Source organism: Oryzias latipes, chromosome 8, assembly GCF_053564925.1.
Source record: "Oryzias latipes strain Hd-rR chromosome 8, Olatipes_Hd-rR_3.1".
NCBI classification, from domain to species: domain Eukaryota; kingdom Metazoa; phylum Chordata; class Actinopteri; order Beloniformes; family Adrianichthyidae; genus Oryzias; species Oryzias latipes.
This window is the reverse complement of record NC_136244.1, coordinates 2,058,488-2,072,931: the sequence shown is the minus strand read 5'-3', so window position 1 is coordinate 2,072,931 and position 14,444 is coordinate 2,058,488. Positions and strand designations below refer to the sequence as shown.

The 14,444-nt window shown below is 42.4% G+C and overlaps 1 protein-coding gene across 1 annotated transcript in view; it reads left to right on the top strand.

Annotated features, from left to right (window-relative positions):
• The window catches only part of hoxb3a (homeobox B3a), a 77,729-nt gene extending 72,664 nt beyond the window's left edge, over nt 1-5,065 (top strand). The window contains exon 5 of the mRNA XM_023957831.2: nt 4,830-5,065. The gene's annotated coding sequence lies outside the window, so the exon portion shown is untranslated. The remainder of the gene's footprint in view (nt 1-4,829) is intronic.
• The last annotated feature ends 9,379 nt before the right edge of the window (nt 5,066-14,444 follow it).

Sequence of the window (14,444 nt, the reverse complement as noted above, 5' to 3'; positions counted from 1 at the left end):
AGTGACAGGCGCCGCGTTCCAGGCTTTTTACGAATCAAATAAATATAGTAAAAATAATTCAAATTGGCTACAATAAAAAATTTAGTAATAATAATATAAATATTATTACTTTGGAGATTTTTGATTTGCAAATCATTCATCCAGAGCTGCAAGGTATTTGGCTAAATTATTCATTTATTTTAGAATTTCAATAAATGTTTATGATAAAGCCCAGATTTGACTTTCCAGCCCAAATAAGCTGCTTAAAAAAAAGAAAAACATGATAAATAGCCTATGTGATGTCTGAACTGTTCATTTATCTCTGCATTAAGAAGGAGTTTTATTTTGATGGAAGTTCATGCTTTCAAAAACCTCAAACATTGAGGTGTTGGGGGCTCATTCACATTTATATATTTAGATGGATGAGCAGCAGAGCAGGTTAGAGCACCAGGATGCTCCTGTGACTAAAATCTAATCTTGGAATGGTTGAGCATTTAAACGGCCAATTGCAAAAATCATCTTACTATAAGAAAAGGATGCCGAGGCTTTTATTTTGATGCAAACTAGTTATCATTTGTCAAATTAGGACTTTACACTTTGGCTTTGCAAATCCAAAAATAAGTGAAACAGACGTGACTTTCTGTCGACTTTCTCACAGAGAGAAATAGCCGTGTGAGTAGTGCTGTGCAGTGACAGGCTGCAGTGGTGGTGGACAGAAAACACAAAGACAAAGGCTGATCGATGTGTTAAGAAAGCCGTCCAGAAGAAATGTCATTTTTCTTCTGGTTCTAACAGACGTGCTCAAATTAGAATAAATGGGATCCACTTTTTCTGCCTCTGCTCAGCTGGAGCAAGACAAAACACACTCTGTTTGCATGAACTAACACTTAAGGATTTGTTTTAAAGTAAGAGCGAATTTGCAAACCATTTGCATCATTTCAAAAACTTTCACAAATAAATTCTAACTGACTTTGAGCGGCTTCAGTTCACTGAAAGCAAAGTGTGGCGGGCAAGAACATGACAGAATATCCAACTTGGGGTCACTGGGTTTTCTAAAAAATGGAAAAAAAATACATCGGGTTGAAATGTTTAATGCTAAACCTTTTAGGTCAAGAGCATTTGAAAGATGTTTTTTTTTTCATTTTCTTTAACAAGCAAAAGTTCATTTTTCCGAAATGTCTTTAAAAGTTTCATTAAGTATGCAAGCAAAACACATCAAATACTTTACCAGATTTATTTTAGATAGGTGTCTGACAGCTCCAGACCAGAGTGAAAATGGAAAATGACAGTAGAAAAATTGCATTGAAGTATGGAGTCCAGAAACCCATAAAGAGCAGCAAATACTGTTTTTTCTCTGCAGTGTTCAGGAGTTGTTTGGTTGCACATTTTTGCCAAAAAGCATTTCCAGAAGCGTCAAAACTTTATTTAAGGTCTGTTAGCGTTCCAAAAGAAAGTAAGAAGCCTCACAACAACCAGGCAAAACTAAAAGATTAAAAGTCAAATGTGCTTTTTTTTTTTTTTACTGCAAGACAGATTCTGTGTTATTGTGTCCCGAAACACCCGTATGTTAAAACAAAGAGGTCAGTGAGTTGACCCTCAAAGCTTTTCTTTGCCTTTGGCAGCTTCTACAAGCTTCAGCAAAGCATTTCTGCCTCTGGATCTGCATGTTGAGATGAGGAATGAAAAAACCCAGCAGGACTTTCCCACATAGGATCAGAGGGAAATATTCATTTCTAGTCATAATTTGCCCCCACGGTGTAGCAGTTTGTTTGGAAACCGTGAAAATATGACCACAAATAGGCCTAAGGAATCTGTGTCTTCATCCAGAAAACATCAGAAATCCGTCCACCGACATCGTTCTTCTTCCATCTGTGTCACCACCTCCAGAATTTACAAACGTGTAAACAGCACGCCACATTCTTTAAATCATTTTCATGAGTGACAAACGTGTTTAAAGGTCTTCTTTTTCTTCTGCCTCGTTCTAACGTGTCCCTCTTTTAAAGTTGGAGCTGAGCGAGACTCAGAGAGTCTATTTGCAGTACATCTCGGTGAACATCTGTGTGTGTTTGAGGATATGCTTTCATAGTAAAGAAACTGTTGTTGATTTGTTTCCTGAGTAACAAACACGAGCTACAAACAACTTTAAACTTTAAACGCAAAGACTTGTGGGTAGCGGAAGGATTGTCCAGGTTCTGTCAGTTGAGCTTTGTTTGGGATGTTCATGAAGGTGCTGAGGACTCACCTGATCAGATCCTGAGCTCATCAGCATTTCTATGTTCAAACGGTGAGTTTGGGATCTAGCCTGGAGATGACTCTGTGAGGGTTCATGATTCCATTTGATGGAAGTTCTGTGTGCCAAGTAACAAGAAATGGCCACGGTGACACAGTATAATGGTTTCATTTTATAAGCAAAAGAGAGTTTTATAACAAGTGTTGTTGTTTTTTCAGAAGAAGAAGAAGACATCTAACTGACTTTGGTTGGAGCCTTTGCCCCAAAGTTTGCCTGATCCGTCAAAACTCATTTGACAAGTTGAGCCCCTTCAAGCTACAGCTTTGGCATTGGTGCAATTATTGCCAGTGTTTTGTCAAAATCATAACAAGTAAATGTGCGACTCAGGAAACAAAAATAAATCCTATTCATGAGTCAGTCAGGAAACCTGTAACAGTGTTTAAGAGCTTACCCAAGACGAAGAAGTATCAAACTGTGAAATGATGACTTTTGGCGATGACTGTCAGCGATGTGCATGTGCAGGGTGAACTGCAGGGCTTCTGCTTCGATGGCGAGAGACATATCGCCCCGGTCCGTCTTTTGAAAAGCATCTGTTCTGAGCAGAAGGTGGGAATTATTTCTACAAGGGCTCTTCAAGCTAGGAAACTGTGTTAATGAACAGGCGGGAGTTTGAGCACTAACTCAGCATCTGCGTCTATGTCATTCCAGGAGAAAAATGTTACTAATTAGCATTTATTTGCCTCCCAGTTTTGTGCCTTTAACCAGCTGCAAGCTGCTGCCACCCAGTTAGATGCTACGCATGAGGAAGGACTCATCACGATGACTCCGTAAGGTCTGCAAAGACTATTTTAAGAGAAAATTTGTCTTACACATCTTGTGTTCACACCCTCGGCAAAACGCCTTCAAACTCCCACTTCCAATGAAAAGTCTACATAAACGCACGTACATGCGTGTTTCCGGCTCCTGCGTTTGTTTTAGGGCGTTGAAATCATTGACTTTAGAGAGAACTGGACTGTGGACGTGCAACATCCTCCATTGAAAATGCCTTACTGCCAACCACAGCAAAATGAATCTAGTCGCCATTTTTTCGCCATACGAACGTCGCCATGTTGGTCTCAGACGACAGTGATTGGTCCGAGTGGTCTGAGTCCACGTTTCTATCGGAACTACAATCAGGAGTAAGCTTGTTCAAAGTCCACAACACCCCTTCCACTCAGAACGAGTTCAGGAGAATCTGTCAATCAAACATTTGAAATGGGGGCCAGTTGGCACTATATGCTTTTACTGAGGAATCTGATTAGTCCGTTTATAACTTGAAATAAAGGAAAAATAGAGTGAAAAATGATTAGATTATCAAGAACATGTGAAGATAAAGGTATCTGGTGGAGAATGGTTCTCCTGTCCAATCAATGACTGAGTAACAGACGTTTTTTTCTTTAAAGAAGTCTATGGGACTTTGGTTTCTTGGAGCCACTTCCTGTTTGGAACGTGAAGGGGGAGGGGTCACCCAGTCCAGTTCTCAAAGACTTAAACACTCAAAGACTCAAAGATTTGGATTAGGTTGTGACATATGGATGCCGTGCCTTTTAATTCATGGAGCTGCCAGTCGTTTGAAAGAGGTTCACGAAGGAGAGATTAATAATTGAGGTTTGTGCCCAGTCAGAATTCTAAGACACCAAGTCTTTCATATATTGGAATAGAGCTGTGAAAGAAAAAACCTGGAGCGAGAATCACCAGATTTACACCAAGCTTTTTCCAGCATTGACTGCTCTATTAACCCTTGTGCTATCCTAGGCACTTTAACATTGGGAGTTGGGTCATCTAGACCCACTAGACAGTGCGCTGAACCTTTTTTCTTCAATGATTTGTGATCTTCACTGGTGTCCATGGATTACATGAACATTTCCACCTTTATCCACCTTTGTCATGGTAGGGAGAACACCTCAATGGAAGGGGGGGGGGGGGGGTAATCTAAGATAGCACAAGGGTTAACCTGTTTTCAGCGATGCATGTGAACGTAGCATCAGAATTTTGTTCAGACTTCCAGGGGCAGGAGATATTGGGATTCAAAAGAAGGAAGTAAGAACTCATCCAAATATTTTGAAACCCTTGTCAGATTGTATGTGCAGCCAAACACAGTAAAATTCCTCCGTAACCCCGAGGTCATCCTTTTCACATGAACTCAGATACAAGCCGAGCAGAAATGTCTTCTGTGCTTCAGACCACACCGAGCGCTTTTCTGGAAACTCAACAGCAGCACAGGCTCCGCAGTTCAACTTCTCTGTCGCCTGTATCCATTCATCCAAGTGTCTCTTGTAGACGGAGAGATTACAGAGGAACACATCCATGCGTGGGACATATCTCACCTCTGAGTCGCTGCTCGTGAGTGTGGAGCAGAGATGGTGAATGTGTGTGTTCCAATAATCTCTCTCTTCTGGCTGTCACCGCCTGTCGGCTCGCTGCCAGGCAGGAACACACAGACTGCTCCTTTATCTCCTGCATCACCATCATTGTTGTGATTTCTGCTGGCCTGTGTGATATTGCATAACTCTGGCATGATAGATCACCTACTTAACCACAGTGGTGAAATACACTCACAGCGGATTTATTATCACCGCAGGTGTCAAGAGGAAACTCCACCTCGAGCAACGCGCCAAAAGCTCTGCGCATGCTAGTGCTAACACTGCAGGTCGCAGGGATGGAGCTCGACAGACAGGAGGCGGAGTCTCTTCACACCACAGCAGCTGTGACCCCAGGAAGAAAGCTCGACACACATTTCTTAGACTATTGATCAATATGATCTACATGGAAATATTTGGTGTGTTTTTTCATTAAACAAAACAAAAGTTGTTGGAATCCTTGTTTTTATTTTATTTCTTTGATTAGAATGAAAATAAACAGCACATTTTCACCACAAGCAGCACACAACCCAGACATCCAAAAGAGAAGGAGAAAGACTCATCCATCCTATCATCCATCGTCATTATCCTCTTGTCTTACTTCTGACTTACTTTTCACTTCTCACAGACGCAAAAAAGCTGCTGGAGATGTTTCTTAAATTAAAAAAAGAATATGTGTATATATATAGGTAGATATAGATATATAAATTTAGTAATAGATATAGATATATAGATGTATAGATATATAGATATATATAGATATATTTATGTATATAAGATAGAAACTCCAAGCAGAAACTCTTTCTTTTGTTGATGATGCAACCGTATTACTTTTTTGATGGTCGTATAATCTTCAAACGCTGTCATGAAAATCTCAGACTCCGTCTCACATAAGTATAGCGCTCTCTTTTTTTCTCCACACGTTTCCATGATGACTCAGGGTATCTATCGACGATCCATTGAGAATGCTTTTATGTACCTGCTGTGCACGTGCATTAACCCAGGGTTACCAAGTGAAGCGTAATTACGCTAACTCAAGGTCTTTTGGAACCGACATACCCAGAGTAAGCAAGCTCAGGCGGATTTCAGCCAGAGTTCAGGGTTAAAGTCAGGGTAGTTTAAACCTGCTTTCTGGAATACCCCCCTGGTCAACAAAGGAGTTATGTTGTCTTGTTTTTACCTCAGACCTGCAAATGTTTGATGCTACAGCTGAAATACTGAAGGCCCATTTAAGCAGCAGACATTTGTGTCATCTGTCAACAGTTTATGCTACATACAGTATCAACTCTCAGTCACTCTCCTCACTGACAGGAAAATTCCTCCTTTAGTTTAGACCTGAAAAAAGGGGGAAAAGGTGGAGGGACTGCAAACCTGCTAATTCTTTGCTGAACAACAAGCTGGACCAGTCAGATAACACAAACTCACTTTGAAGGAGTTCAGCAGGACGTGGAAGAGACTGTGACCATTTCATATCTGCACAAAAATGTGTGCAGATGGCCTTCTGCTTTCAGCTGCGGTCAGCTGGTTACCCAGAAACAGAAAAAAGGAATTTAACAGGATCTTCAAGGTCTCAATGTGTTTCCATGACAAATATGTACAAAACTTTATCAAAATTCTAAATGTAAAAAAAAACCACAATTTTGTAATCATGCAGTTTCCTTTAAATCCTAATTATGTGAATAATCACAAACCAACTCAAGTCTTTCAGAAAAACGGTGACGGATGTGAACAATACTTTTATTGACAGCACATACGTGCACATTTCTGCCACGGCGCTAGAGCTCTTCATCATCTATCAAAGGAGACGTTGGCGTCTTTTCAGGTCATGGAACGGCGAGCTCCTTACATGTGGGAGGGGCTACTCCTGAAGCCCTTTCTGGAAATGATGGTTGGGGATTTTCCAGAGGAGCTGTGGATCCGACAATTCCACACGTCACGCTCAACTTTTGATGATCTGTGTGACGCTGTGGGACCGCTGTGCAGCGCCCAAGGCCGCAAGTTCCTACCAAGAAGAGCATCGCCATCCGGTTGTTGGTCATGTAACTCAAATAATTTTAAAAAATAAGGTTTTTATTGCAGTTTTGGAAAATGTGTTAATTTCGATACGCCTCAAAAACGACCTCCAAGCGCAAAAACATTTTTTTTTCCTATAAATGTGAATTCTTTCGAAAATTGTTGTGTTTTCGTAGGTGAATTCAGAATCGCAAATCCAATATGTGCAATTTGGTATTGGTCAATCGGACCATCACATGGCTCTGAGCTCTGCAGGCAGAGATAGAAACAAGGCAAAGTTCAGGTCCATCACAACAACATCTCTGGACCTCATCCAGTCTCTTCCTGTTTGTCCATTTGTCCTCCAACGTCTGTTGTGCATCTTTAAATGTTTGTGTGTCTTCTCTCTGTTTTTGTTGAAAAGTATGAAAGAGCAGCAAACTTTTTTTGTCTTCGATTTCTGTGATCTGACAGTTTATGTAGCAGCAAACCTCAGATTGAAGTCTTCATCCAGGCCTCTCCTTGGATGGTTGGTTAAAGATAACAACACAATATCACCCCCCCCCCCCCTTTCCCCCACGTCACACTCAATCGTCACTGTGTTCTCAACCTGCATCTTCATGCCATCCCAGCCTGTTTGGATAGTTTCACACAGTTGCCTCTTCCACTCTGAGCAGTTTCTTTTTGAACGTCAGACATCAAACCCAGGTTTTATGTAAACATCTTGTGTTGATGCAACAAAGAAATCTGCAACCACACAAAGGTGACTTTTTCATCCATTTCAATACCTGCTTTCCCTGCCTATGGGCTATGGAGGCTTGAATTTGTCCCAGCTCACACTGGAATAGACTCAAAGTTGAACTCCTGAAAGAGAGACACTGAGGACTAGTGAGCGTAGAAGCCACAATCCAGGATGAAACATCCAAGATGCATGAGTACATCAAGCTCAAGGAACCACCTAACAGTGTGCTCAGTGAATGTCTCAGGCAATGGAGAGCAGAGGATACAGTGCTGGAGGACAGATCCTCATGGGAGGACAAACCCCTGCATGGGATGTACCACCGGACCATAACTGAAGTGGCTGATATCAAGAAGTCCTACCAATGGCTAGAAAGGGCTGGCCTACAGGACGGCACTGAAGCGCTCATCCTGGCAGCTCAGGAACAAGCCCTGAGCACCAGAGCCATAGAGGCTCAGATCTACCACACCAGACAAGACCCAAGGTGTAGATCTACCACACCAGACAAGACCCAAGGTGTAGATCTACCACACCAGACAAGACCCAAGGTGTAGATCTACCACACCAGACAAGACCCAAGGTGTAGATCTACCACACCAGACAAGACCCAAGGTATAGATCTACCACACCAGACAAGACCCAAGGTGTAGATCTACCACACCAGACAAGACCCAAGGTGTAGATCTACCACACCAGACAAGACCCAAGGTGTAGATCTACCACACCAGACAAGACCCAAGGTGTAGGCTGTGCAAAGAGGCGCCTGAAACAATCCAGCACATAACTGTAGGGTGTTTTGAAAACAAACAGGAGTTTCACTGACAGATTTATATGTCCATTCTCCATTTTATCTCAAAGTGCTCAAAGTTTGATTCCTGTTACCGTAGTTTCTATAATTTTATAAGTTAGAGCCTTCAGCTGTCAAACTCCTCCCCAGTTGAACCAACTTCCTGTCTCTGATCCGGAGGAAGTCTAATCATACATAGTTAGAGGCCAGATATAATGGAAAAAAAATCTTTCAGAACACAAGAAAAAAACAGGCAACGTCTTAAAAACAGATGGGGTTCATTTCAAAACACCAACTATTTTCTTATTCAGAAGGAAAAACAACATTGATGAGAACATTTCTACATTTGTTTCAAACTAAATATGAGACCCTCAAAGTGCAAAACCAGTAAGATATTTGACCAGAACTAATCTCTGCAGCTCACAATCTGAGATTCTGTTGTCTTCGGTTGCAGATTCACCTGCGAGATCTGGGGTTTTGTTAGAGGTCATAAAGAGCTTAGAGGGATTTTTTTGTCTTTAAAGTGAAATCAAATTGCAGCATTTTGAATACACCACCTCCTAAACTGTGTGTGGAAACTTCAACATTTTGTTTTCAGAGTTGCTGCTCCATTTGACCTGCTAACAGGGTTAGCTGCGATGCTTCATGGGTACCGAGCTCTCTTTGGAGTGAGGCAGCACTGCTTCAATCTCATGGACAAATGTAAAGAACATATTTGAAGCTACTGCCTCCAGTACAGACAGGCCCAATGTAAGATAAAAAAAATGTCATAAAGAGGCTGCAGGATGGAAAAAGAAAATGACCACGGGTTGCTTTTGACTGGAGAGCCAGACTTCACACATGGCCACTGTACACCTCTCCTCTGTCTGTTCCCAAACTCATGAAAGTGGATATCATGTCCTCTTGTGCTTTAGCACACGTTCCTGTGTTTCAGGGTCTTTCCTATAATACTCACATCCGATGCCCACCGCCACTGAGCCTGGTGCTGATGGAGGAAGTTCTCTCTCCACATTCAACCACTTTAAAGCTCATCTGTTGACCATTTATATTGGTATTGGTATATTTACGCAAATAAACGTGCATGTGTGTGCAGAGGTGAGTAGACGTGTTCAGGTAAGTGTGTGTTTTCCAGAATGTTCTACGATGTTTCTGGACATAGAAAGGAAGCTGTCCGGATCTGCCACCCGTTAAACCTGGTGGGTTTTGTGGGGAATGTTGTTCTTGTACCATCTCATCTGTGTTCTCTGACATTCTCTTACAGTTTTTTTCAATTGTTTACACACAATTTTGAAAACCAGGGTTCCATTTCTCAAAATATTATCGCAATTATCTGAACAGCACACTCAATGTGTAGAACTCCTAGATTGTTTGCAAAATGACACACTTCAGTCAAAACATATACACACATTTGTGAAAATGCCGTAAGTTTTCATTTAACCAACACAGTCCTCAATGAGCAGACTCTATTGCAGACAGTTTCACACCGTGATAAATGTGATGAATAAAAAATACAACTGTAAAGAAACTCATTTTAGGAAATAGCATGTGCTAGATTTTGGGCCAGACATTTTTACGTAAGGGAGCATTTTGATGACAAAAGGCTCCCTTACGTAGTGACAAATCCACCCCTGCTTCCGTTTGATCACATGCCTGCTCCACGGCTTGAATGACAGGCAAACAATCATAGGGCCGCAGGTTGTACACCTGCCACCACCATACTGAAATGGTTACAGTAGAACAAGGGTGGGATTATATAAATTTGCTTCCTTCCACTCCCTTTCAAGCAATATTTAATTTTATGTCTAATTATTCTAAGTTTGATTAGTTATTGTATGAATGTATAACTGATGATTCTATTGTTTGTGTGTATTATTCCTATTTGATTGCTTGAAATAAACCATTTCAAATCAAATCAAAATCAAAACCATACTGAAAAAAAACTCTTCCATTGGATTCAGGACGGGGGAGTATGGGGGAAGGTAGAGGACTCCAGTTCTGGACCAGAGCAGCTGACGTTATGAGACATTGTCTTTAACGACAATTACTGCATCTGTGCCCGCCCTGTTCCAGAAAGCAGGTTATGCTAGTTCCCAAGGTAAGTTTGGAGCTAAGGAAGCCGTTAACCTCAGCATTCGGTTCCAAAAACAGAGGTATGTTTCAGGGTATGTCAAGTTGCCATAGCAACTCATGCTCTGAACATAACCTGGTCTGGAGCAGGTTTAGTTGAAGGTTAGTTTGTTTTCAGAGAGGTGAAGCAGCATGGCATGTCCATTTGAAGATGATTTAGTGGATGAAGAAGCTCAGATAATAATTTTTCCATCAGTAGAGGGTGATAAGACCACCACATATGGATGTTGGACAAATACACTTTTTCACATTGATCCAATGTATGTATATGTCTTCAGTTTCAAAGTTGATGCTTAGAAGTCTTCTTTCTTTTCCTCCTGTGCCATGTTCCATAAATGCGGAGAGCCTTTCACCCCCCCCCCCCCCCCCCCCCCCCAAACACGTGGTCAAACTCTTCTCCAGGAATAGTTTGTATGTTTTGTAGGATTGTTTTCCTGGTTCTGGAATCCTCTGACTTGTACTGTCTGAGAAAGAAAAGTTCCCCTTTGATCCGTTTGTTGCATTTTAACAATAAAAGGTCCTAGATTAGGATCAAAGAGTCTGCTGCTGCAAACGCTGCACATGTGCATGACGAACAGTCAGACAGTAACAGATAGTGTGAGGGCGTGTGTGTATGGGGGGGGGGCTCAAATTCCTCTGGTGACCTGACATAAGACAGGACCCGCAGGCCATGACCCCACACCTACAAGCTCTGCAGACTTGCCTTAGAACAGGAACCAGCAACCTCGTCTTTCTGTACAGACTGAGCAAATGAACCAGACATCGTGAGGATTCTCACTGATCAGCTTCATGCTAAAGTGGCATTTGAGCGATGATGACTTCATGGTAACGTTTTACTAGACTTTAGAAAATTACATTTTTCAGTTGAACAAATTTGTTATCAGAATAGATGGTTTAACAAAACTACACAGATATATATGTACTTTGAATTAATGTGGGCAAAGAATTTGCTTCTACCTGCTTTTCCTTTTACCATACTGGCTCTTTTGTCAGGTGTTAGAAGTTGGTTTGACTGTAAACTGATCCTAGAAACTCTGTAGAAATATTGGTTTTTGTTGACACCTTGATTGACTTTAACATGAAAACGTCTTTAAACTAAGAGAATTGCCTGATCTGTAGCTTTATCTTTAGAGTTTCCTTTGTGCTTCTGCATCCAGAGGCCTGGAGCTCCTGCAAACAGACCCAGTGCTTTTTTAACGTGTGCACGTCACTGCAGTGTTGTAACGTTCTGCAGTCTCTGAGACCTCAGCTAGAGGGCTTCAGCTCTTTGTACGGGCGCTGAACTTTTGTTCACTAGTGGATGAGGATACCCCCCCCCCCCCCACACACACACACTTGCACTATGTCAGCTCCATGGATCTACTGCTTCAACTAGACTCTGTGGTTTGGATTTTTCCAGATACCAGTGCTCCTGGATGTTCCGTGGATTTTAACATATTTGACTTGATGGACACTTTATGTCCATTCCTCCTTAAGACAAATGACTAGTTTTGTAACTGACGGAGGCTCTACGACGGACAAGCGAACCCCGCCTTCGCACTACAGGAGTTGGAATAGGCTCCAGAAAGGCCTTGACCACACAAGGGAAAGAGCGGGCTTCAAAAAAGGATGGCCGGACGGTCGGACGGTCGGACGGATGATTTTTTGTTTAATATGGTCACAGAGGGACTTCTGCTGTGTTTGGATCGTTTATCCATTGCAGAGTTCGTTGCTCCTGCATTTTTGTGAGGAGTGCAGGCTTCGGGATTCCTTTGATCTGGATCTCACACTACCTGCCATGTTTTCTGAAATGTTGACAGTCTGAGCTGAAGTACTCGTCCAACACTTTTGGCGACCCAGATGTGTATTAATGTTTCTCTGACTCAGCAGTGTCTTTTTCTTAGAACATTCCTATTTATTTGTGTTTAAAAGTCTCTCTCTGACATTTGAACCATGAACTCTGAGAGAAACTGTGTTAAGAAATTTGCACTTCTTCCATCTTCTGCGTCTTTGATGACCCCCTGGGTGAGTGTTAGTTGTGTTCTTACAACTGGGGCTGCCGTGGTGCAGAGACAGAGTGGTGGACCTCTGATCGTAATATTGCAGCTCGTTTGGGTAAGACATTGAACCCCTCATAGCTCTTATAGGTTTGTCCCTCTGCTCAAAGCTTAACTGGTCATGGTAGATGGTTGCTCTTCATGAATTCAGGTGTGCTGGAGGTTTCTTCTATATGAGGGAGGTTTTCTCTTTGCTGTTGTCTTTTGCTGACTCAGTACGGTTGATACACTGAACACCTGTTGGTCACTTGTACCCATTACAGTTAAGTTGCTATTTTACAATTTGTTAACCTGACCTCATCAGAATGACCTGGACGAAATTGGATGACAACAAACATATTAAAATAAACTGGGTTTAGTGTTTTTTTTTGTTTTTGTTTTGTGAGACGACGCTGGGCTTTGTAAAAACCCTGAATGAGATGTGAATTATTGGCTCCTCCTCCTCTGATCAGAAACTCAAAGCATTTCCACAGAACATGCAGACGTTTCCGTGCATATGCTTTGTGCAGAGACAGTGAGGAACGCACAAGCAGAAAGGTGGCAAAGGTGTTAAAGTTCAGTTTGACCTTTTCATCCCTCGCTCCTGTGGACTCTCATGCACTCAGGCAGACGAGGGGGTGTCTTTTAATCTTCTTCTTGTTCAGGTCTGGTCCTGCAGACTTGCTGCCCACTCGCTCTATTTCTCCTTTCAGCTCCCACCGATGATTAACCTCCCTCCTTGTTGCTCGCCCACGCTGCTTGTCCTTACCCTTTCCTGGCGCTGGAAAGGCAGCGCGTTTGCTGTCAGGACCCACAAGGAGGCCCTGAAGGGGAGAAATTGATGATGGCTTCAATGGAGGCACTTATCTTTCAGTGCAGCAAGTAATAATGAGGTGCACAGAGTGAGCAATTTATATCTGATGAAACGTTTATTGCAGACATTTAAAAAAAAAAACTTTTCATGAGAAACAAAAGCAAAAAGAGGAATACTTCAATACTGTGCACATCTCATTCTAAAATGTTGTATTTAGACAGAAGATAGAAGGATCCCCAAAGGCCACAGTGGCAGACCATTGTTTCACGTGCACGCTCTTACAGACAGGGCTTTGTGTCGCCATCCTGGCTTCCTGTCCTGCTGGACTGGCAGGGTTGAGCTAACCAGAAGGCTTCCTGTCGAGCTTAACTTCATTGCTGTAACAGATCAGCTCACTCATTAGATTAGCACACACTCGTGCAGCCATCACAAATCCATGGCTGCCCAAGCAAACTGTGAAAAACTCCCAGTGAGAAGTTCAGATTCTTTTTTACCCTCTGGCACCAAAATGTGCAAATAGAAGATAAAGCCAGATCAATAACCTTCAATGCAATGATCAGTGCTGATAAAAAAAGAGAAAATCAGAGGGAAAAGTTGATGAGATTTAATGTAAAACAATAAATACTTCACAAATGATAAGAGTACATTTAAGAAAGCAGTCTTCCATTGAGAATTGAGCTGTTCTTAGATTAAAATAGTCACACTGGATCTTTGTTTTGGTCCTCAGACCTGCAGCTGATGGAGGAGATGAGCACAAAGTGGTGCTAAAGATGACAAATCAGACGCAGCAAACTCCTCAGTCTCACATTAGGCCCCAAAAGGTTTCTCTGTTAAACTGGCAGAATTATGTTTTTTTATGTTTGATTCACATCTCTGGTTTTAGTCTTTTTAAGGTTTGGACGAGCAGAAGGCCTGTTGCAGAGAGAGGACGGTGCAGTCCTGTTCCCATGCACGTGGTTGGAAGCTGCCCTCCTCACGCACGTTCCTTTTTCCTCCGGCAGCTTGGCCAGGAGGAGGTGAGAGCTGCAGCTCCACTCCCGGCTCCTCTTTTATTCCACACCGCTCTGCGCTCTGACACATCCGCGCTGATATCAGATTGATGGGCCGGTTTGATTGAAGTCTCTTTGTCGCGCTGATGTCACTGCGAGTGATGGATGAGGCGCGTGCGCCACTATTGACGCGCGCGCGCACCAACTTCACTCCTGAGCCGAAAACGACCCCATCCCCTCCTCCTGTACGCACACACACACACAAACACTGCCGTGACCAGCTGACAACTTCTGGCCCGGTCACCATAGGCGACGAGACACGTGACTCGCGACAGAGGTGAGAAGAAAAGAAGAAGAAGAAAGAAGAAGAGAA